The sequence below is a fragment of the Coturnix japonica genome, chromosome 4, assembly GCF_054131305.1.
Source record: "Coturnix japonica strain WE chromosome 4, WE-NBRP24, whole genome shotgun sequence".
Lineage (NCBI taxonomy): Eukaryota > Metazoa > Chordata > Aves > Galliformes > Phasianidae > Coturnix > Coturnix japonica.
The window spans coordinates 37,330,051-37,351,566 of record NC_140666.1 but is presented as its reverse complement, the minus strand read 5'-3'; the positions used below and the strand labels follow the sequence as shown (position 1 = coordinate 37,351,566).

Genomic DNA, 21,516 nt, shown 5'->3' with positions numbered 1-21,516 from the left:
ATGACAGGAAAACATGCCCTGCAGCCATGCCTTATGATGTCAGATTGAGAGGCTTCTGGCTGGATGAGCAAAAGACTATTTAACAGGGAATTTTAAATGTGTATGTTCTGACTGCGTAGTCATCACTGGTCTCAAAAAGGAAAGGAAATGCCTTTGCTTAGCTTGACCTGTAGTTTCCCTTCTGCAGCTGTATAAGATAATTTCAAGTAGAAAATACAGCTGAGTGTTGGCCTTCTGCATCCATCTGGCAGAAGTGATCGTGATGGCAGTGTGAAGGCCTAGAGTGTGGGGTGTCATTTGTGACCAGCCAGAGTGCTTGTTCTCTGGCATTTCAACTGATCTGAACTTGGCCAACTACTTAAATATAGTAGTCAAAATAATTCATCATTATCTTTGAGTCATACTAGTAGCCTGCTCCCAGCATGGTGACTTCCATGCAGTACCATGGCCTGATTAACTTTCCTGCCTGAAGTGTGATCTGTGGTGTTTTCACAGCAGAAAAATGACTTTCAAATGCCCCTCAGAGTATAGGAAATTTGGCGCATCCTTCCCCTGCTTTGGCTGTGTCTCACTCATGAATAACTCTACTCATTGGTAGTTATTACATCCTTAGGGTGGCCTAAGACCTTTAGGGTGTGCTAGCAAAGCTGAGTTTTGTTGCATCAAGAGTGTGCAAAGCTTTGAACCACTTTTGACAAAAGGTGGCTTATGGTCAGTGATTTGAAATGAAAGCTCTGTAGATTTGGTTTCAGTACAACTTCTATGATACTATAGTAAGAACAGTGAGCAACAGAAATTGCTGCTCTGAAGAATGAGATTTCCTACGTTACTGCTTCATCCCTCTCAAATACTTCTCATGCCTGGTCCACAGTGTCCAGAAGTCCACAACTATACTGAGGTTTCATGGACAGGATTTTGCTTGTTCTTTTTCATCACATTATGTGTGTTATATTAGATTAGAAGATATGTAGGGATATTTATTGTAACGTCCTGAAGAATTTCCTGGCTGTGGTAGTTCCTCTAATCCCTAAGGAACCTGGAAAGTAACTCTAGTTCAGAGAATGAAGATGGGAAGATTATTGGTGTTTTGATATAGATTGTGAAAACTGAGATTATCTTCATTCTCACCCATGATAGTTAACCTTACATTGTTGCCTTTTCTTCTTAACTATAGTGCTATTCACAGTTTTTGTAGCATTCCATACATTTCCCTAGAATTGCCAAAGGGGTTACACAGTGTTTGCTTTAAGTTAAGCAAGGAAGTTAACACACTTTGAAGTAATCCAGACATGATTGCAGCTGCCAAGAATGACTGGAAGTATGTTGAAGCCTGAGCAGATCAGGGCCACTGATATTATTAGTGAGAACAGCCACACACTCTGCACACTGTACTTGGGAGGGAAAGGCGACTCCAAACCAGTATCAACCGAAGTGCTGAAAAGCTGCACCTGCAAGTACAAGTCCATATTGTGAGGGACAACCAGAGTAGCTAAGTGTGGCCACTGTTTCAATGATTTAACTTGTAAGGAATCCAGGCATTCCTGTGTAGGGACAGAGTTTGATGTGCATCAGAAATTAACAAGATCTAGCAAATTAACAGCTTCTTTGAAACTCACATAAACATCCTCTGTTGCCAAAGATATCTCAGAGGATATATCACACATAAGGATTTTTGGTTTGGGGATTGTACATGTCACATCCTGATTCTACTGTTATACTCTCTCCTATGGGCAGCTTGCTGTGGAGCAGTAGCTTTTTCCAAAGCAGGCTTTACATGAATTCTTGTTTCCCAGGCATAGACCAGGAGAGAAGAGAGAAAACCCTGCAGCTCTAGCATAGCCATTTGGTGCTATCTGTGGGCACCCATCCTGTGATGGTCAGGGAGCTCCCTGATCCTTGACCCGCATGCAGACACGCTGTGATTCCTCCCTCCTAAGTGAACTGTGGAGAAGTTAAATGACTTTTAGGGCACTTAAGGAGACTATGGAAAAATGTTGACGGCTGTCAGCGCTTGCATGATTTAGCCTAACTCCTCTCAGCAGAGCGAATGTTCACAGTCAGAGGGGAAATCTCTCCTGTAGCTGTATACAAGCCAACTAACTTCGTCTGAAAGGACTAAATTAACCTTGGATAAGAGGTTTTTGTGCATGGTTGGTTAGTATATTAGAGATGTCTAAGTGAAAGCCCAAGCAAAGCAAAGGGAAGAAGCAGGACTGGCCAATCATCTGCCCAGCCTGGCCTGATCTTTTCCCACCCCCTGCATCGATCTGGGCCTGGCCTCCCTGCCTAGCCTGCCAGGGCTGCTGGCACTCAGCATGAAATGCTGTCCCACGCTCTGACATTGATTTACTGAGAACTGTTAACTAGAGGCTTTTTCCTTTTTTCCTTCTTTTTTCCTTTCCTTTTTTTTTTTTTTTTTTTTTTAAGAACCACCCACCCTCACCTGCCAAGCAAATAGAAGGACCCCTACTGCTCCCTGCTGCATTTAAAGAGGGATTTCAAACTGAGGGAAAGGGGTAGCACTTCATCCAGGGACATACTTGGTGTGGCAACTGAGTCTCACAGTCAGTGATAATCGGAGTGCAATCACTCTGTTGTGCTTTGTTTCAAATGTCACTGTATTTCAGAAAGTGGCTACTGTGCATTGCTTTTGGTAGTCAGAAAAACGTATGCCTTCAATACTCAGGAATTGGCTGTTCACTTGAACTGAAGAAGTTGTTCTTCATCAAGCTGAGTATGAGCAACTCCTTCATCTTGTTCAAAGCATCCTTGCATCCCTCAGGCCCCAGCTCCAGCAGGAATGGCAATTCATGTGCTTAAAGCATAGTAACCCTTTTAGGATATCACCTGCCTACAGTGGGTAGTAGAACTAGCATGGGGCTGTCTATGGCCTGGGTTATACATTCCATCTCTACTGTGTGGCTGTGTGAAGAATGAAGTTGGCTCATGGCAGCTGGTGGCATTTGCAGGATGTATGGTGGCTGCTGCACCTCAGCTCTGTGCTGATGCAGGGTCAGGGGCCGCCTGGCTGGCTGAGATAAGACCGTGTTTGTCAAGATGTTTCCAGGCTACAAAGGCTACAAAACCAAGGGCTGTCTAGAAACACATCTCATCACTATTAGTCCTTTGGAAATCACCACACACACAGAAAAAGGACAACAGCAGCATGCATATTAAGAGCAGGAATTACATGCAAGACAGCTGCTTTTAACCCTCTTTAAGACCCCAAAATAATGTTGAAGCTGCTTTAAACCTTCTCTTTCAGGATTCCTTGTGTGCACCTACAGAAAAGAGACAGTATCTGAGTTGCTGTTCTACTACACTCCCTCCTGAGGTGCTGGAATGGTCTCTTAGCAGTCAGCTGTACAGTAAAAGTATTGAAGTTCCTTTAAGTCGAAAATTGGGTCCAGCCTGCTGTGTAATGAGCAAAGATCAGGGAATCACAAAGATGTGTATGACCATTTTTTGATTCTCTGAATTAGACTGGAGACTAAATGGATTAGACCAGGATCTCCAGCCTGCCCTCATTATTATACTAAAAATATTTCACTGTAACTTTGCAGATGGCAAGCTTGACATAATGTATCTTATATGAAGATCAAGATTTAAGCTATCCAGTTGGCAAAACTACCGTACTGTAGAACTAAACCAATACAAATATATTTATGGCAATTATTTTGCTGTTACATACCAGGCAGCATCATGAAAGGAATACAAAAATACATATATTTATTCTCCTTAACCAAAAGCTGGAGTTAATAATAACTGATGTTTGGAGTTAATTATAACTGAAGTTTGGGGTCTTCATTTTTATATTCAGGACAAGCCCCAGTGGTTTCTGTGATCAGGGTTTATAGCCAGAGAAAAGACCTTTCCCCACCACTGGAAACATGCATACTCCGATTGATGTATCTTATTAGGGAGGGAAAATTATTGTATTGAGGCAACACGCTCAGATAAAGCCAAAGGTAGGATTAGGTTAGTCATGGAAGGTCTTGTCTCTCCTCTTGAGCCCTGAATATTTGGAGGGAAAGAGCAAGTAACAAAAGGCAGTGCAATATTGTTGCTTTCAAATATCTGTCCAAAGTTAGAGCTATGGTCAAGCAGCCCCTGCAAATGGATGAACTTACTCCTGGGAGCTGGAATTGCGCTAGCCTGAACTTGAGCTGGCTTGGAAACAGTTTTTCCATCTTGCAAAACTTAAGCTTTGTCTTCTTTGTCCTTTCTCAGTCCAACATAAATTTTTCAGTAAGAAGGCAGTTCATGTCTAGTAGGTATGTACTTGGGGAATCTTCCCAGTCTCAGGGAGCTCATGCTGGATGGGCTGTGCTGTCATTTTCTGCTTCTCTGGTTGGAGAAGCTCCTGTAGGGTTCCTTTCCTCCCTTCGTTTGGCAAAAATTCTGCTCTGGACATGAGAGAATATACAGGTTATAGTTCACTGGAAAATATTCTTGCAGAGCATTTTGATTTTGATGAAAAAGCATTTTATTTTCCTTTGTGAACAAGAAATATGACCCCCACCTTCTATTAGCTGTGTTTTGCATGCAGACAAACACAATTCTCCCCACAATAGTTCTATTTTACACGCAAGCAGAAATACGTTTGGTTTTGGAGTACTTTGGATAGGAAAGTTGGTTGTGGAGTACTTTGAACAGGAAATTATTCCCAGTGCTGATAGTGAGTGCAGCTTACAGGCAGTTTGTTGGCCTCATACCCTATGTGCCCCAGTAGTCCATGGGATGCTTTGTGCTGCAATGAAGCAGCACTTCTCTTGGTTTCCTCCATAAGGACTGTGCACTATGTTCAAATTTGCATTCTCTTATATCCAAGAGGTTCTTGCCTCTTTAGCTGCCACCCTTTTGGCATTTTGTTTCATAAAGTCCAAAAGCCAAGCATCAAAACTGAAATTATTACATTAATATGTGTGAACACACAAATGCACTTCATTTCATTATTTCCACTGTCAGAGATTTACTGTGAAGAAAGGTTGCACTGGAAAGAGAGACAAAGGAAGGTTGGTGGTAGGTAGATAGGTAGGTAAACAGCCACCTAAAGAAAGGGCAGAAGAGGCCAATGTGGAAAGCCTTTGTTTGAACTGCACTGAACATTATTTCCTGGAGCCTTTCACAGTAGTCAAAGGACTTTGTGTCTGGCAGGTAATTGTAGTCTGCCAAGGTTTGATGATGGAGAAGCAAACAAAACATCATTCATAAAACATGTCCACAGTACATGCGCTACAATCAGATGGGTTGGCTGGCTCTGTAGGAAGAGCCAGCAGACAAGACCTGGGAAGTCCCAGCAGCTGTGCTCTAACCCTGAATGCTATGTATTATTTATTCACTTTGTTCTGCCTAAGCTGGGACATGCAGACAGACATAAATGTGATTTGCCTTTTAGAGTACATTTGAACAGATATAATAGGTATCTGTCAGTGCATGTATGTCATGTGAGGAGCGCTTACCATAATTAGCAAGGGGATGTGTGTCAGGGCTGGGCTTGTAGTGTTTGCTAAATTCAGAGCCCTCCAAAGCTTGGGCTCACATGAAAGGGTGTGTAGCCCAGGGTCCTACTGAGCATGGGGCCTACTACAGCTGTGCTGATCTTGCTTGCCTACAGCCATCCCTGAGGGTAAGTCCCCTGAAGCCAGGCTTGCTTGCTGTAATGCTGCCAGGAGGCAAACTTAAACACGAAACAGAATAACCTACATTAGCGATAGGACTTTCTTTCCCTGTTGACTGTCTGTAGTAAGATTTTAGTCTTTATAAGGGTGTATTTTTTTCTGTTTTTTTGTGCAGACAGCCAATACTGTTTTTTCACAGGAAATCATGATTTCTTTCAGTCTGTCCTGCAAGTGACATGATGCGAGCCTGCTCTAAAGAAGAAAGCATATAGCTGCAGTTAGCCTGGGAATAAATGTGCTTGGGAATATAATAGCCTGGGCTCTGCACCAACCACAACAACATGGCTTCTGTTTTGGAGCTGTCTCACATCTGCCCAAAGAGAAGCATAGGCAGCTGGAGTTCACTTCTGCCTAGAAAATAGCAGGGGGACACACCCACACATATGCTCGCCAATCCTTTAAGCACAGACAAAACCTATGAGAAATGAAAGGGAATACACATCATCATAGTTTTACTTTACTATGAAATTAAGGATTTAGCTCTGTTATCTTGCTCAGGAATGGGGAGTCGGTGGTGAAAGATGGATATTAACGGTGCATTCAGAGTTGATTTCTCCTGTGTTGGTCAAACTGCTTAAAGAAGAAATTCTGCTTCCCTGAGTTGTTCATAGTTGTGTGTAACTATTTCTCAAGATGGGCAATCTTGGGTTGGATTCGCAGGCTTTGAATAGAGTCACTTTTAGTTTATTGACATTTTTTTCCCCCAAAAAATTACTTTGAAACCACTGACAGACTCACCAGTTGTATGGTAGACAGGTGACCCACGGAGTCTAAGGACACCACCTGACAGTATGCAGCTTAACCAGACATGCAAGGTATGTCTTCATAGCCACAATTAGCAGCTAAGCCTGGCACTGCTGAGGATCGATGACAAAGTGACAGTTTCAGTGCAAGCTGTCTGACCCAATAGTCTGGCCTTAGCATCAGCCAAGAAGAACTTGTTTCTTGATTCTTGTCTCAGCTTTCATTTCTTCTATTTGTGCTTGTTTTCATCTCTCTGTTGTTATGTGAGCTGTGGAAACAGAGGCCATAGTCTGCTAGGGAGATTTTGCAAATATTTCAGCCTTGAGTTACTGCCATTTTTATTGTTAAGCTTCATTTTTTTTGTGCACCTTTAACTCTATGTTGTTTTCCCCCGTGAAGGAAATGATGATACTGAGCAATGCCTTTTCAATTTTTGTCTGTGTATAAATGAATTCTAGTTTTCTTTCTCAGTATGATGCTGACCCTGCATCTAGTTTTCTTATGATTTATATTCCGTTCAGAGATAGGAGCCTTCCTGAAGCCTACTGCCTAATAATTAATTAAGCTCATTTTAAGTCATTAATCTACTGTTCTGCATGATTTTTCCAGAACACATCTAAGATGTCTGATGCAATGTTTATTCTCAGTCCTTTTAATGCAAGTCTTTTCTATAAGAGCCTGCCTTTATTTTCCATTTGCATCACCTGCAAGCGATTATCAGCATAATCCTAATGGATTTATAGTAACCCTTGAAAAATTAGATACTTGAGGTGAATCAATTTAATTTTTTTTTTTAACAAGTCTAGTATTCTGCTCAACCACCACAGCAGTATGTTCAGAAAGCCAAGTGGACTAAAAGTACCAGCATTAAGATAACCCAAAGCCATTTGCTGTGGTATTGAAGACTAACACACAGGTGACCTTGGGTCTCAGTATTTGGAAATGACTTCTAATTATTCTGTATTTTCCAGCCCTCAATGTGCACATCTCCCAACTCTTTGGTAGAGACTCTTTTGAGCTGGCTTTAACATTTATCAGGGGAAATTCTGAGATCTCTGTTGGAGCTCTCCAATTTGCAGCAGAGCAGCTGACCCATTTCTGTTTAGGGCAATGTGTCTTTGGTTATAAAATCATCATTCTTTATAAAATTCTTACAGGGGGACAAATGGATGTATCTTTTACTCTGGGTGACATCTTTAAGCTGATAGACACTATTTGCCCAGCATTTTTTAATCTTTATTTCATGAAAAATGAAGGTATTTGGTGTGGAATTTTAATTTGATTTATATTCACAGTTTCTTTCAACAAGTTTCAGCCTACCTGATACCAAAACAAGAACATTAGCTTTGATCAAAGGTGACCATGTGATTTAATAGTGATAGAGATGTTGATTTTCCTCATCATTTTTTAATTTCTCAAAAACTGAATTAAAAATTCACTAAGTTTCATCCCAAATCAATCACATATAAAACCTGTGGGGAAGGAGACTTTGAAAGACTTTTGACCATCTAAAAAAGCTGATTTGTAGGAAACATTCTAAGTCTGACTCCTTGAGAGGAGCTGATCTTGTCCACCACAGCAGCACATCAGCATATATTGGGGAGGCTCTTTGATACCTCTCAGATCCCATGGTGGCTGAATTTAACTTATCAATGGCCTTTCCACTGTAAATACATCTTACTAAAAAAAAAAATAATCTCCAAACATTTTATAGGTCATTAAGGCTGTACGTATCCTAATGCCAGCCTGAAGAATGTTCTGACAAAAGACCAAACAGACTTAACCTCACCTTCAGATTTTGCTACCACTGTATATGAACAACATGCTCCTCTTACAGAGACTACATTCTGATTTCACCACTAGGGCAATGTTTTCTCCAAAAGTTTCTCCAGTTTGATCATTGTGAACAGTCAAATACTTTCAGGACAGAACAGGGAGCTCCATTTCCAGCTCAGGATGTAGTAGGCTGCACTATCATCTAGTTTTCCAGATTTTTACATCTGTTGTGTACAGGATTGATATTCACTTCCCTCCAGCTTGTTCCCAGAGCAAGGTAAATGCAATATTTATTTTCAGTATGCAGTTTTTACTTTCCCCTTCAAGTCAATTTAGTCCCTCTTATTCCTTACATTTTGTGCCTTCAAGCATGGGTAACACGTATTGTGAAGGTTCTTTTCAACATATGACTTCTGCTGTTCAGAGAAATGGGACTGGGCTCAGTGTATGACACAAGAACATGAATTAGTAATAATAAATTAGTTTATAAAAAGTGGGAATTGAGGAAAATTGCAGGAGGAGATGTATGAAAAAGGAACCCTATTAAGTAATTATGAGGCATGGACTACATTTGTAACTGCCACTTGCAGAAGAAACTTTTATTCTTCATAAATATAAGTGCATACAAAGTTCCCTTTCTATCTATTGCCACAAAACCTTTTCAAGTGCATCTGTAGCTGTCTTATCAAAGTTAAAGAGTCCTATTTAGCAGTATGCATGTGTGGGTAATCATTTGGTACTGTTCAAGCAACCATAGTCTTTACCTCCTAAGAAAACCTCCAGACGACTTCTATGATTTTCATATATATATTCAGTTTCAGAGCCACTGTTGGGTAGGATGCAATGTAGTGTTCACTTGTGTACTAGCTATACACACGTATAATTTCATCAATAACTTTTAAAAGAATGTGTCCCATCAAATTGCTCAGCATTTCATAACCTGAAGATTTAGTTCTTAGTAAACAGGTCATGTGAGTCATGCAGCATAGCTCAGCTGCTGGAAGGAGTTGTAAAGTTGCATTAAAACTGTGTTTATCACTACAGGCAGATTTGTGGAATCACTGATTTCACATTACACTGGTTACTGCCTTGACTTTTCCAATAGCTGATAATTTTCTCTTGCCTTGGTCCTACTTTCTGAATAAACTGTGGAAATTCAATGGAGTTGTAGCAATCATACCAGGTAAGGATACCTCGTCCTATTTGCTCTTATAGTTCCTGAAGTATGTGTGATTCATACTCCATTGGGATTGCTCTTTCATCTTAGTAGTTGAAAATGTCCATATTTTTAATTCCAGTTTGCCCATAGCAGCATAAGAGCTGCAAGCTAATGTGTGCTGCAAAAAACATGTTTCAAAAAAAGTAGATTGTAACTATTCATTTGAATAACTTTGATTTGTTTCAGCTACAGTTCCAACATCTTTAATTGCATTTTCTAGTACTGTTCACAGGAGCTTGTTTGCAAAGAAGTATGCTGGTGTTGCAAACTGTCTTATCAAATCTGATTATTCTTCTTCATATTCTTACCTCCCAAAAACAAACTTAAAAGTTTAGAAGCAGTAGCTATGGGACAGATGCAGCAGTATGTTAAATCATACAGCAAAAATAATAAATTGTCTTGGTGAACAGTCCCACTCAAATACAGCCTGAAACAAGATTGTTCTGAAAAACCTCTCCATCAGAAAATGAACGAACCTACGCAAATATAGTATGCAATCAGTTAAAGGTGAGGCATTATATCTTTAAAAGATTCATTTGCTGTAATACAGAGGCAGCTGCAGTAGAGACACTTAATGGAGTAGAGATCTGTTAAACACCTTGTCTCCAAGTGGTTTCAGAGCACCACATGGTACCCAGAACAAAAATAGCCTGAGTGGAGGAACGGAGAACTTAAAATCTCTGCCTGAGCCAAAGCTCTATGGAAATGTGGAAGACAACAGGAGGAATTTCAGCAGGCACTTTGCTCTCTGTTTGTAAGCAAGCAGTGCCAATAGAAAAGTAAGACCTTCAGAAGGTAGCCTTATTTTTGGTAGTGGCTGGTTACAAAAAGCTTGTTGCAGTTAGTAGCTTTTTGTTAGGCAGAGTGGAGGCTGACTGTGAAGTGGTAGTAGAGAAATGTGAGGAACCCTTAATTCCATGTGAAAATGAAGCATATGTGTGAGATTGGCTCAGAGTGAGCAGAGTCTTGCAGTTTCAAGGAACTGGGTTCTAATGGGAGCTGCAAGGAAAATTCAGAGGAACTACTGGAAAACTCAGAATGAAGCTGAACAAAGCTGCTAGAAGGTGTTGGTTATGAATGTTAGTGCAGAAGGAAGTCACTTGGGACATCCTACAGAGTGAAATCTACAGGGTTTTTTGTGGCAGCAGGCCTCGTTTAGTACACAAAAATATTACAAACAAAAAGCATCAGCAGCTGCTTAAATGTACAGAGGGATGAAAAGCTTATGCTTGGAACATACCAAGAACAACACTGCAACCTACATACTTTGGACAGCCACCACTTAAAAGAGTGATAGCTAGAAAAAGAAAGGCAGATCCCAAAAGGTAGTGAGTTGCGCCATTTTTTAATTGATTGCAGAGGTCCCTAGAGTGCAACTGGTGCAAGCAAAGATGACAAGTTTGCCTCTAGCCTACATGAACTCCACATAGCAGCAGCAAATACTCTGCCAAAATATGAAGACTGTTGACCTGGGAGTAAATATGACAGCTATTATTACAAAGCTGCACAGTGAAACATAAACCACTGTTCCCAGAAATTCTATTAAAAGATCTTAGGATAAGCCACAAAAACAGAATATAAACAGATAAAGAGCACTATCTTCAAGTAAGCATCAAGTAAAGAAACTCTAGTACAGGACTAGTACAAAGTACTAGTACAGTGCTCTAGTACAAAGCTGAATGATGCATACATTAGGAGTTAGATGTTTTGATCTACATCCAAACATGTAGATCATGTTTCTATGTACAACCAATTTGAACTAAAAGTGTTATGCCTCTGAACAAAAAACTGCAGTATGTGGCCCTGACATGGAAAACATAAGTTCCTGCCTAGAGCATGCTAATAGGGTATATGAAGAAAAAGTTCAAAATACCAATGTTTTTGGGGGAAAGTAAGTGGTTTATTCTGTAATTCATGGAGATACCTTCCATCCATTCAGTTTCATATCCCAAAACCTGAAATCAGGCAGCATGCACTCAAGAGCTGAAGGGAAGCTCTTGTGTTTATGTGAGGATTACAGATAGTATAAGATCAGAGACAGCATCTCTTCATGTGTAATAGCCCTGTAGTCCAGGACTGAAGCGGATCAACAGAGCCATCTGCCAGCAGGCATGCATTGCTTCCCCAGGAAATGGTTCAAACCAACAGTTTGAGTATGGTAGGCCACGCATGAATGTTTCATGGAGTCAAAGGGGATGCCCTGCCGCCATCTCAGTACCTGAAGCTGGACACTACTGTGTTCCTCACTTCCTTCTTTAATTTAACAAATCTTAAAATACTCAATACTGAGCAGACTGGCTTTGTTGCAGCGTCCCACCAAAATGAGCTTCCCTAAGATTAGCTGTGGTGCTCTTGCAGGGAGATGGTGCTGGGGCTCTGGCTTTTTCAGGCCATGGAGAGAGATACATCCATAGCTCCTTCTGTGAACTCTCTACGCATCAATGGTCAGTGTGTCAGAGAAAGGCAGAAAAGCCATGCATTTTTGACTGTTTTGGTTGTAGGTCCACCATGGATGCTCTTTTCCACCACAGAGAATTTGTCAGATGACATGGAGGCAGAAGGGTTTAACTGTGAGTCTCTGCTGGGGCTTGTACCTGAGGAAAGAACTGTGGCAACAGCAGCATGCTCAAAGAGGATGCTTGAGGAACCTTGACCACATTTAAGCCAGAAATCCAGGTTAGGGATTTACAGCATTAGATAGCAGCTGAGTAAGTGTGTTCAGGACTCTGATTTTCAGTTGCTGTTGGAATATAACCATGTCCCTTCCTTGTTTCAGATTTTAATCTTGATTACTCAGTTTTGCCATCTGTTGGAGTGGAATAATAGTTCTTTTATATATAGGCTTTATATGGAGAGATTTATAGAACTTAATTTGTAATCTTTAAGCTTGCTTTAATTGTTCAGAAAGGATTATATACACACTATATGTTATTTCACATGTAAAATTAACAGTAGATGTTTCATTATAAACAAAGTAGTTACAAATATGTTATCCTTCTTTTTATCAGCCAACATTTTCATTAATGTTTTTCTGATTCTTTTTTTTTTTTCTTTTCTTTTTTTTGTTTTTTTTCCAATAATTACTTGATTTTCATGAACAAGAGTTCTGGTATTTTTTCTCCAACAAGGTCCAATTGGATACATGCTGACATACTTCCACCAAAGTACGTAGACAGAATTAAGGCTAACGTTAGAGAACACGGTGAAGAATAAAAGAAAATACTACAAATAACCTAGCCAACCAAACAAACAAAACAAAAACCCTTCTTGTGCTTTTGAGTACACAAAATTCTGGATTCATAAAATATCTGTGGGTGTATATGTAACTGTGAGCAAGTCACCAAAGAGCTTATCAGACTCCTTCATAGACCTTATCACTGTGAAACCCTGGAAGACCAGAGTGTGAGACAAGAGCAAGCAGTGTCTGTTTGTTTCTAGGGATGGACAGGAGGTTCCACTGATATGCATTGTTAATCTTGTTATTCTTAAGAAACCTTTCATCCTTTATCACCTTTGTTTGGGAGAAGCTGGGACCAATTAACTGATTAGAAAAACTGTTTGAGAAACAGGAATGTCTTGTTTGTACGTAAATGGTATAAAAAGATGCATGCTGACCACAATAAACAGACTGACCTGATGCTACAAGAAACTAAGAGAGCTCTCTAACTCGACTGAGCACCGACAATATCTCCAATGTTTATGGTTGAGTAACTTTTTCTTTTCTGATTTTAAGGTTTTAAACTAAAGTAGTGTGGACTGATTCTAGAGAAATTTATATATAAGAATAATTTTACACACAAGTACTCTTCTTGAGCTGAAACAGAACTAGTGTATTCACTATGCTTCCCTAGTGCATATTCAGGAGGAGTATATTTTCAGTTGTATATGGAACATTTGTTGTCCTTTGTTAAGAGAAAAAACATACATACGTACAAATTTATGAAAAAAAAAAAAAAAGATAAGAAAAGGAAGCTGAAAAGTCCCTGCTTGCCCTTCAGTTTACTGATATATAATAATGTTTATTTAATACATGCTAAATGAAAAAAAAAACAAACTGTGTTGTCTTACAGTTGGCTATTTTCCTAGTGAGCCTCGGTTTGTCCTCCTCTGCTTTTACTTGTTTGACAATCTGAAAAAGTTATCTTCAAAATTAGAATATATTTTCTATGAGATAAATATTTTCTTTGCATATTAAAGGAAAAAATGTGCCTCCGATACAGAAGGTGTGATAACAAGGACTGCTGGTAACTCTTTTCTTGGCTGCAGTCCCACTAAATGAGTCACATTTAATCAAGATTTTGTCCTGTTATATACCTGGGGTCAGTATCCTGGAGATTCAGTGGTTACTAATGGTTACTCAGACAGGGAAATGAAAGAAGTAAGGCAGGAAAAAAAAAAAAAAATGCATTGAAGATGTATTTTTCTAAGTCCTGATGTTAGAGTGAGAGCTGAAGACACTCCCTTCCCTTCCCCCCCCCCCCCCCCCCCCCAGAATATACTTTTTTGGGCTGCAAAATGGACTCCTCTTATGGTCTCAAAAAGGAAAGTTATAGTAACCCCTTTTTGAGTAACCTTGAAGCCTTATAAAAAACCTGTGGCAGCAATGAAAAAAAAAAAAAAAAATCTCGGTTAGATCAGCTTCTGTGAAATAATGGGCTGGGGAGGATTTACTGTAGGCTCTCCACACCTCAGTCCCTCCAAAATAGATGTACAACCTGTGCTGAAAAAGAGGGCATTAGAGGATGTAGCTAATATAAAGATATGGTGGCTGCTCTGAAAGTAATGCCTCTTATTTTATTATGTTGGTCCATGAGAGTGGATAGTGATTGGACAACAAGGAATGGCCTTAAACTGAGACAGGGGAGGTTTAGGTTAGAGATTAGGAGGAAGATTTTCACATAAAAGGTGCTGATGCACTGGAACAGGTTACCCAAAAAGGTTGTGGATGCCCCATCCCTGGAGGCATTCAAGGCCAGGCTGGATGTGGCTCTGGGCAGCCTGGTCTGGTGATTGGTGACCCTGCACATAGGAGGGTGGCTGAAACTGGATGATCATTGTGTTCATTTCAACCCAGGCCATTCTGTGATTCTGTGATATCATAGGAAGATGTTGGCAGTATGAGAGTAGAGGATGAAACTTCCCATCAACATTCCATTACATTTTCTTGCCACGTGAGAGGTGGAGCAGAGAGGTAGTTCAACAAAATGGCATCTGACATGGAAGTGCAAGTAGGAAGCAAAGGGTTGTCACTGAATTCTTCTGTGTGGAAGAAATGGCACCAGTTGACATTTGTTTATGCTGAATGTTTATAGAAACCAAACAGTGGATGTGAGCCCAGTGTGACAATAGGTAGTGTGTTTCAGCAGTGATGACAGCAAGTATGGGTTGCCTTTTCTAGTACACATGTGTATGAGCGCAGTATGCAGGCTCTTCATGGCTGGTGAAAATGCATAGATTATGGTGTGACTATGCTGAAGAATAGCATTTTGTAGCTGAGAATGTAACCTGTTGAATAACGTTATCATGCTTATTTTAGTTTTTGTAGAAATAAATGAGGCATTACTTTTGTAGCAATCTATGTGTATTTTAGATCTAGTTGTATTCAACAATTAGTCTAATCAGATAAGTGTTTTTTTTGTTTGTTTGTTTTTTTGGCATTCATGTAATTGTCTCTTTTCCAAAAGTCTGCTCATGCATCTGTCTGGGATTGTTATCATATTGTCATTTTGTCTCAATCTCATTTGATCTAATACCCATAAGTTTTATTCACAGTTAAAGGCATAAGTGAAATGGCCACTTAACTAAATGCCTACATTTCAGTAGTGTCACCAAATGACTATTTTGACAGAGTGACACCGATAAGAATTAGAGTTAGCACAGCTCCTGTATAAATCACTGCTTGTTGGCTTTTAACAACAGCAGTATTTGAATTAAGTTCAGATGTGCAGGGGATTTGTATGTCGTAGGAGCACACAATTAAGTGGAGAGGAAGGAGGGAGAAGTGGAGAAGGTTATTCTTTGTTTTAGGAACATTTTCTCCTTTCAAGTCAATTACATATACCTTCATGCCAAAGGTATATGAAGCACATCACTGAGTCTTCAAGGATAGTGTGCAACTAAATGCTGGGTCTTGCTATAAAAAGGACATGAATTTCCTTGACAAGGGCACTGAAATGAGTAATTCCCGTTACTCATAGAAAGTTGTGTGTGTGTAAGGTAGTCCTTGGGATTGTGATTCAGTTGCCAGCTTAGCACTCTTCTGCACAGCTCTGTGGCTGATCAGGGCACGCACACACAAAAGAAAAGGCGTTTCCAGCTGTTCCATGCTTTCTCCAGGGAGAGATTTTATTGACTGCTTGTATGTGTATGTGCAGCAGCACCTCTTTCAAGCCGCATATGCAGCGGCTAGGGAGGTTATTTGTGGGTCTGGTTTGTTGGTGGCTTTTTGTTTGGTTTGAGATTTTTGTTTATGTATTTTTTTCCCTGTATTCCAGAGGAAACAGCTGGGGAAGACTTTGGAGTAGGTCTGCAGGCCTCTTATGCCAGTTTATTTGAGCTGTTTATTATGTTTGACTTAATTTGTCCCGTGTTTAAAAAACATGAACTCCTAAGGAATGTAGATGTGCATGAGAAACATCCAAAATAAATAAATATTCCAATAATACCACCCAAATTGTCCTAATGTTGTGGCATAAAATAAATCAGGGTGGGTATTTCAGTGTGATGAACCAACAGTTGAGAACATATTCCTAAAAGGAGCTAATTCAGCATTGCCTGTGACCAACTTTGTAATTTGAATACATTTGTCAGTAAGAATTACTCATACAATATGGTCTTCAGCACTGGAAGTTGAACCTACAGCACGGACAAAAGCTCTGCGCTGGTTGTGTTTGAGGTTGCATTTGCTAGGGGAAAGATGGAAATTTATTTATGTCTAACAATGTTAACCAAATAGCACAGTTTTGTTGGTTTGGTTTTTTGTTGTTGTTGTTGTTTTTGTTTTTCAATAAGGAAAAGACCTTTAAGACAATTGTGTAAAATGTTTATTTTTAGTATGGTTTTCATTTGTTAAATAGCTTCTTTCCCCATTGCAGTGTTGGAGTTTGAGGTTTCAGAAATGTGCAAGAAGCACTTATTTTTCACACAATTAACAGACAAAAGCAGAAGACAGGCTAAATGACATCTTCTTTTCCTTTAGTATTCTTTAAGTAATTAGTCCATTTAATGTTAATATAAAATCGATTTCCTCCATTGTGTTATAGGAACATGATACATCTATCAAAAAAACAAAACAAAACAAAAAAAAACCAAAAAACAAAACACCTAAATATAGCTTAAAAAAGAAATAAACAAAAATCAAACCACTTTTTTACTTGTAGCTCATTAAAGTGTTTCTTTACGCAATACCAATGAACTATCATCAAGAACTGTCACCTTTTTATGCTGAAAGCTATATTTCTGTACTATAACTCTATGTTTCTCATCTCCAGAAGAGATCATCCTGAGTGAAGCTGTCTTTAAGCAGACTGCTGAAAATTCAGTCCTGCATTTTCAAGGCCACATAATTGAGGTATTCTGTGATATAAATATAATTCACAGATTGTGCTTCAATTTTATTGTTAATTCTGCCACTGTAACTGTTGCTATCTTAATTACTCCCACATATATAGTGATTTTTTTTAATTTCGGTTTTAATTTTGTGTAGTTTTTTTTCCCCTTGGGTTGGTCTCACTTCTTTACTGTACACTAAAGCCTGGATTTAGAGAATTGTGGACACACTTTAAAACAGGTTTTGCAAGTAGTTCTTGTAAATCTTGTGACCAAAAGACTGTATTTCTGCATTTCTTAGCAGGAGAAACTTTGCTTTCTCTGTGCAGAGAATAGATTCTTTGCAAACATCAGTGCCATTTATCTGAAGGCATTCCTAATAGACAGAAGGTGAGCTTGCATTAAGTTTTTGTCATGGTTTCCCTTACAGGTAGGACTAAGATTCATTCACCTCAAATTCACTGTCCCTGCAAAACTACCTCATACTTTGCATGAATTGGGTCTGTTTATGTGTTTATATTAAGCATAACTTCAGTGTTGATATAAGATAGAGTGTTTGGTCTGTAGAACAGACTGGAAAACCAAGAAGGGAACCCAGAACAAAAGTCATTGCATGCTGTCAAGAGAGAATGTGCTCCTGGGTGAAGTGTGAGAGGTAGGTATGCAAGAGGACATGCTTCCCACCAAATGGGTTAGGTAAACTTCTGTAGGTTGTCAGTTGGATACAGAGGAGTGGTGAGCAATCTTTTAAATTTATCCTTTGTGTAAATCCAGCTTCCTCTTGTTTTCGTTCTCTGCTTCTTTTTAATCTGTACCTTGGTAGTTGGTATTCTTTTTTGAATTATGTAAGAGTAAGTAATCCGCCTGCAACTCTAACCCAACATTACCGAAGCATTATTTCCCAGTCACTAGGCAGCACCAAAATGCTCCGTGACTGTGGCTCTCTTAGCCACCCCTACATGTGCAGTTTTGCACTTTTCTCCCTAAAACTAAAAGGCAAGATGCCATGGTTGGAGGTTAATAACACAGTGATTTAATGAGAAAAAAAAAGAAAGTGTTTCTGTGTGTCCCCAAAAAAAACCTGGCATATAACAATGGAGAGCATAGCTGTACCTGCAGGATACTAGCATGGCTGGTAGCCACATTCAGCATATATCAATAGTATATCAATATTTTACATTGATCAGCAGCTTAAGAAGGCAAGCTTGTATGCCTGTTATTATCAGATCAGGCTAGAAATAAGTAAATGTGGAGAATCAGTAAAGTACTTTTCCATATCCTGACTGCATTGAATAAATATGATAAGCCTTAGGAACAAAACCAGCCAACAAAATCTTATGTTATTTTCTTTCCATTTCCCTTCCAATCCAGACAGTTTTGTTTCTTTTATTTATTTATTTTGTGTGTGTGTGTGTGTGTTTTTTCTGGCAGGTAAGCACTTCAAAATGATCCTCCCACATAAGAAACTATGGGAGCTATGAAATATTACTGCAGTCCAGTTATCTCTGAAATGCTGACCTGCCTGGCTAACATGGAGACAAAATGCAGTTATTCCCTTTGACATGAAGTCACTTGTGAATTTACCAGATGAACTTCCCTGACAAATGACTACCACCCACTCAATCCATCACTTCAGGGAGGCTGGGCTGCCTCATACTTTTTCTTTACTGTGCTTTTAACTTTTGTTCTGCTTCTCAAAAAGATCAAGGGGTAAAACTCAATCCAATATTTAAAAGCATGTGATTTAGAGCACCGAGTAGCAAAGAGGTCTTTTAAAATTGCATATTATACAGCAATCATGTACTTAGAAATGCCTCCTTTTTAATACAGAAAATCAGCTAGAATTCTTCATTAATATTTTAATTGGTGTAAGTGTTGAGTTCCCAACTATCCACATGGTAATTTACACTTGTACTGTAGCTGGTGGGAGTTGGTTTATTTTCCTTTGTGCTAATCCAAGGATCTCACTTCCTGTGACAGGAAGATGACAGTTGTACTGCGTGGATAAAAGTCAAAAAAGGAAAGGTAAAATATGTATGAAAGGATTTTTCTAAAACCTAGAAGAAAAAATTGTTAGCAGATGTACATAGTTGAAAAAATCCACTCTACCATAGCAAGTAGACTAAGGTAGGAAATAACTATTTTGTGGATACACAGCTCTCAGCTTTGTTTTGTCTAGGCAGCAGATGATCTTCTCTGGAGAAATACAAGACCCTCGGGACACTTTCCTTCTCAACTTAATGTAGGAAACATGCTTTAGTGTGGGGGTTGAACTTGATGATCTCCAGAGTGCCAAGCCCTATGATTCCATGCTTCCATGACCTATGACTTTATAATTCCATGATTCTGTAGAAGGCTACGTAATAAGAAGACTAATAACTATTTTTTTTCTATTTAGCATCAAATCTGAGAAGCAGGAGGGAATGCTCAACAGGCAGAGTATCCTGGAATATTAGGCAGGAAAGCACCCCAAAACCCGCATTTGGGGAGATCGCAGGGGTCAGCACACCTGGAGTGCAGGGGATGAGCCTCGCCCTGGGGAAACCACCTGCCTGATCATGGTGTCTCCCCTGCCAGGTAAGTATGGGCACCTTTCGGCTTGTCTTGATGAAGGGGAGGAGAAGGTACTGCCCTTCACATGGCTTTCCCACTGTTTCCTCAAGGATTGTGGGGATTGCTTTAGAACATGCAGTATCTTTCTTACTGTGTGGTTTTGCTGATTTTGTCAGTGCTGCTGTGTTTAATTTGTTTCTGAAGGGAATGAAACTAGTAGGAGTGGAGGGTTTGACTGGATGTCTGTCTCTTTGTCTGTTACTAAGTTTTGAGCCTAGTGGCAGGTTTCAGACAAATGTGACAGAGGGCTAAAATTCTCTCAGATCATTAAGTAACAAACATCATGAAAATAGACAAATGGGTAGAGTAGACAGATGCTGTAAATGCCCTTACTGTGGGAAAAACTGCAGAGCAGTATCTCACATCATTAGCCACTAGAACAGCCACATGGGAAAAAAAGGGCCCTATAAATGCTTCAAGCGTGGAGAAAGCTTCAGCTGGGTTTTTGTTTCCTGTGTGCCAGACCCAGCCACTCACAAGAATAAGCTCAACAGAAAGCAGTCTTAAATTTCTTCTGAGCTCAAATAGCTGGTTTGCTGATTGGCATCCCCACAAAGTGTTCTTTTCATTCAACTATTTATATTTTTGAGAAAGATGTCTGTCTGTAAGCAGGTAAGTTGAGTTGCATGTGATCTAAACAGAAAGCAATGCCAGCTCCCTTATTCTGCTCAGAACCACTTCACCCACAGTAAGTTATGCACTTAGACAACTTGGAATAATGGTCACAGTGAAGAATACTTTGTGTTGTGTTGAGAAATCCATAGCTATCAGGAGAACTGAGCCAACAGTGTGGCCTTGATTGCATATGTTGTTGTGAGCAGGATTCAGGAATAAAGAGCAAAGCCCAGCTGAGAGAAATTAGGAGCACTCTCTCATTCCATGGTATTAGCAGTGTCCTAGACATAATGGAGATACAGCAGTTCCCGCAGCCAAAATGGATGAAGCTAGCAAGGTCAAGAGCCACATACAGCTAGTTAACCATGTTGCTAAATATTTGGCTGTCATGGCATCCTAGAATAACACTCTCAGAGATATACATGGGGACAAATGAGACAGGGAAGTCCTTCCATGGCTGAACATTCCAGCTGAGTGTAGCTGCATCTGGGGCACAGCTGGATACCAGAGACAGTCAGTCCTGGTCAGTTTCAGGAATACAGTAAATTCTAGTTTTGGAAAAATCAGCTGAAAATTTAGAAAATGACAGAAAGATCATTTGCAAATAATTTCTGTGTGTCCAAAGCTAATCACCTACATTTCTGCTACACTAAAATCTCCTCCTGGGGGATTTTATAACACCTTGTGCACTGTCAAGAAAAAATGGTTAGAAAAACAGACACCTCTTGGCTTTGTAGCCCATAATTTGGTGAGTGATTTAGATCTGCGGCTCAGCCCAAAGTTCAAGGGAGAGAGTAAAGTCAAACTTCCTTCTGTAGCCCAGCTCTATTTAAAGATACTTTTTAAAACAAAAGCCTTTTCTGGATAGCCTCTGCAGAATTTGTTACTAAACAGATGCTCAGATATCTTTATAGTATTAACCACATCTTTAATATTCTGTGCTATTTCTGATAATTCTGCCACCAACAAAGAAGAGAGAAAGAGGAATCTTTCCTTTTAAGTCTCTGTCTTAGTGCAGCGCTGGTTTTCCTCCACTGGGTGATTTCAGGTTACCTGCCATCTGTGGCATGACATGGAGACTGACTATGGGTAAAGCACCATAGTATTTTAGCACATGTTCGGTAGCAACAAGCCAGCATAAGTGAGTGAAGAAAACAGAAGCCTAATCATTACTCCATGTTCCTAGTGCATAAAGAGAGATACTGTCCACCCACACAGTCTGATCGATGCCAACTTTTTAGCAAACTTAGGGCTTTAGTTCAGCTTCTCTGATTTGCACTCATACAGTCTCTCAGCTCCCACCTCAGTGGTGACTTTTGG

General features: G+C 39.7%; 1 pseudogene; it reads right to left on the bottom strand.

Annotated features, from left to right (window-relative positions):
- Nucleotides 1–19,415: 19,415 nt before the first annotated feature.
- Nucleotides 19,416–19,553, bottom strand: LOC116653443 (U1 spliceosomal RNA; annotated as a pseudogene).
- Between the last annotated feature and the right edge of the window lie 1,963 nt (nucleotides 19,554–21,516).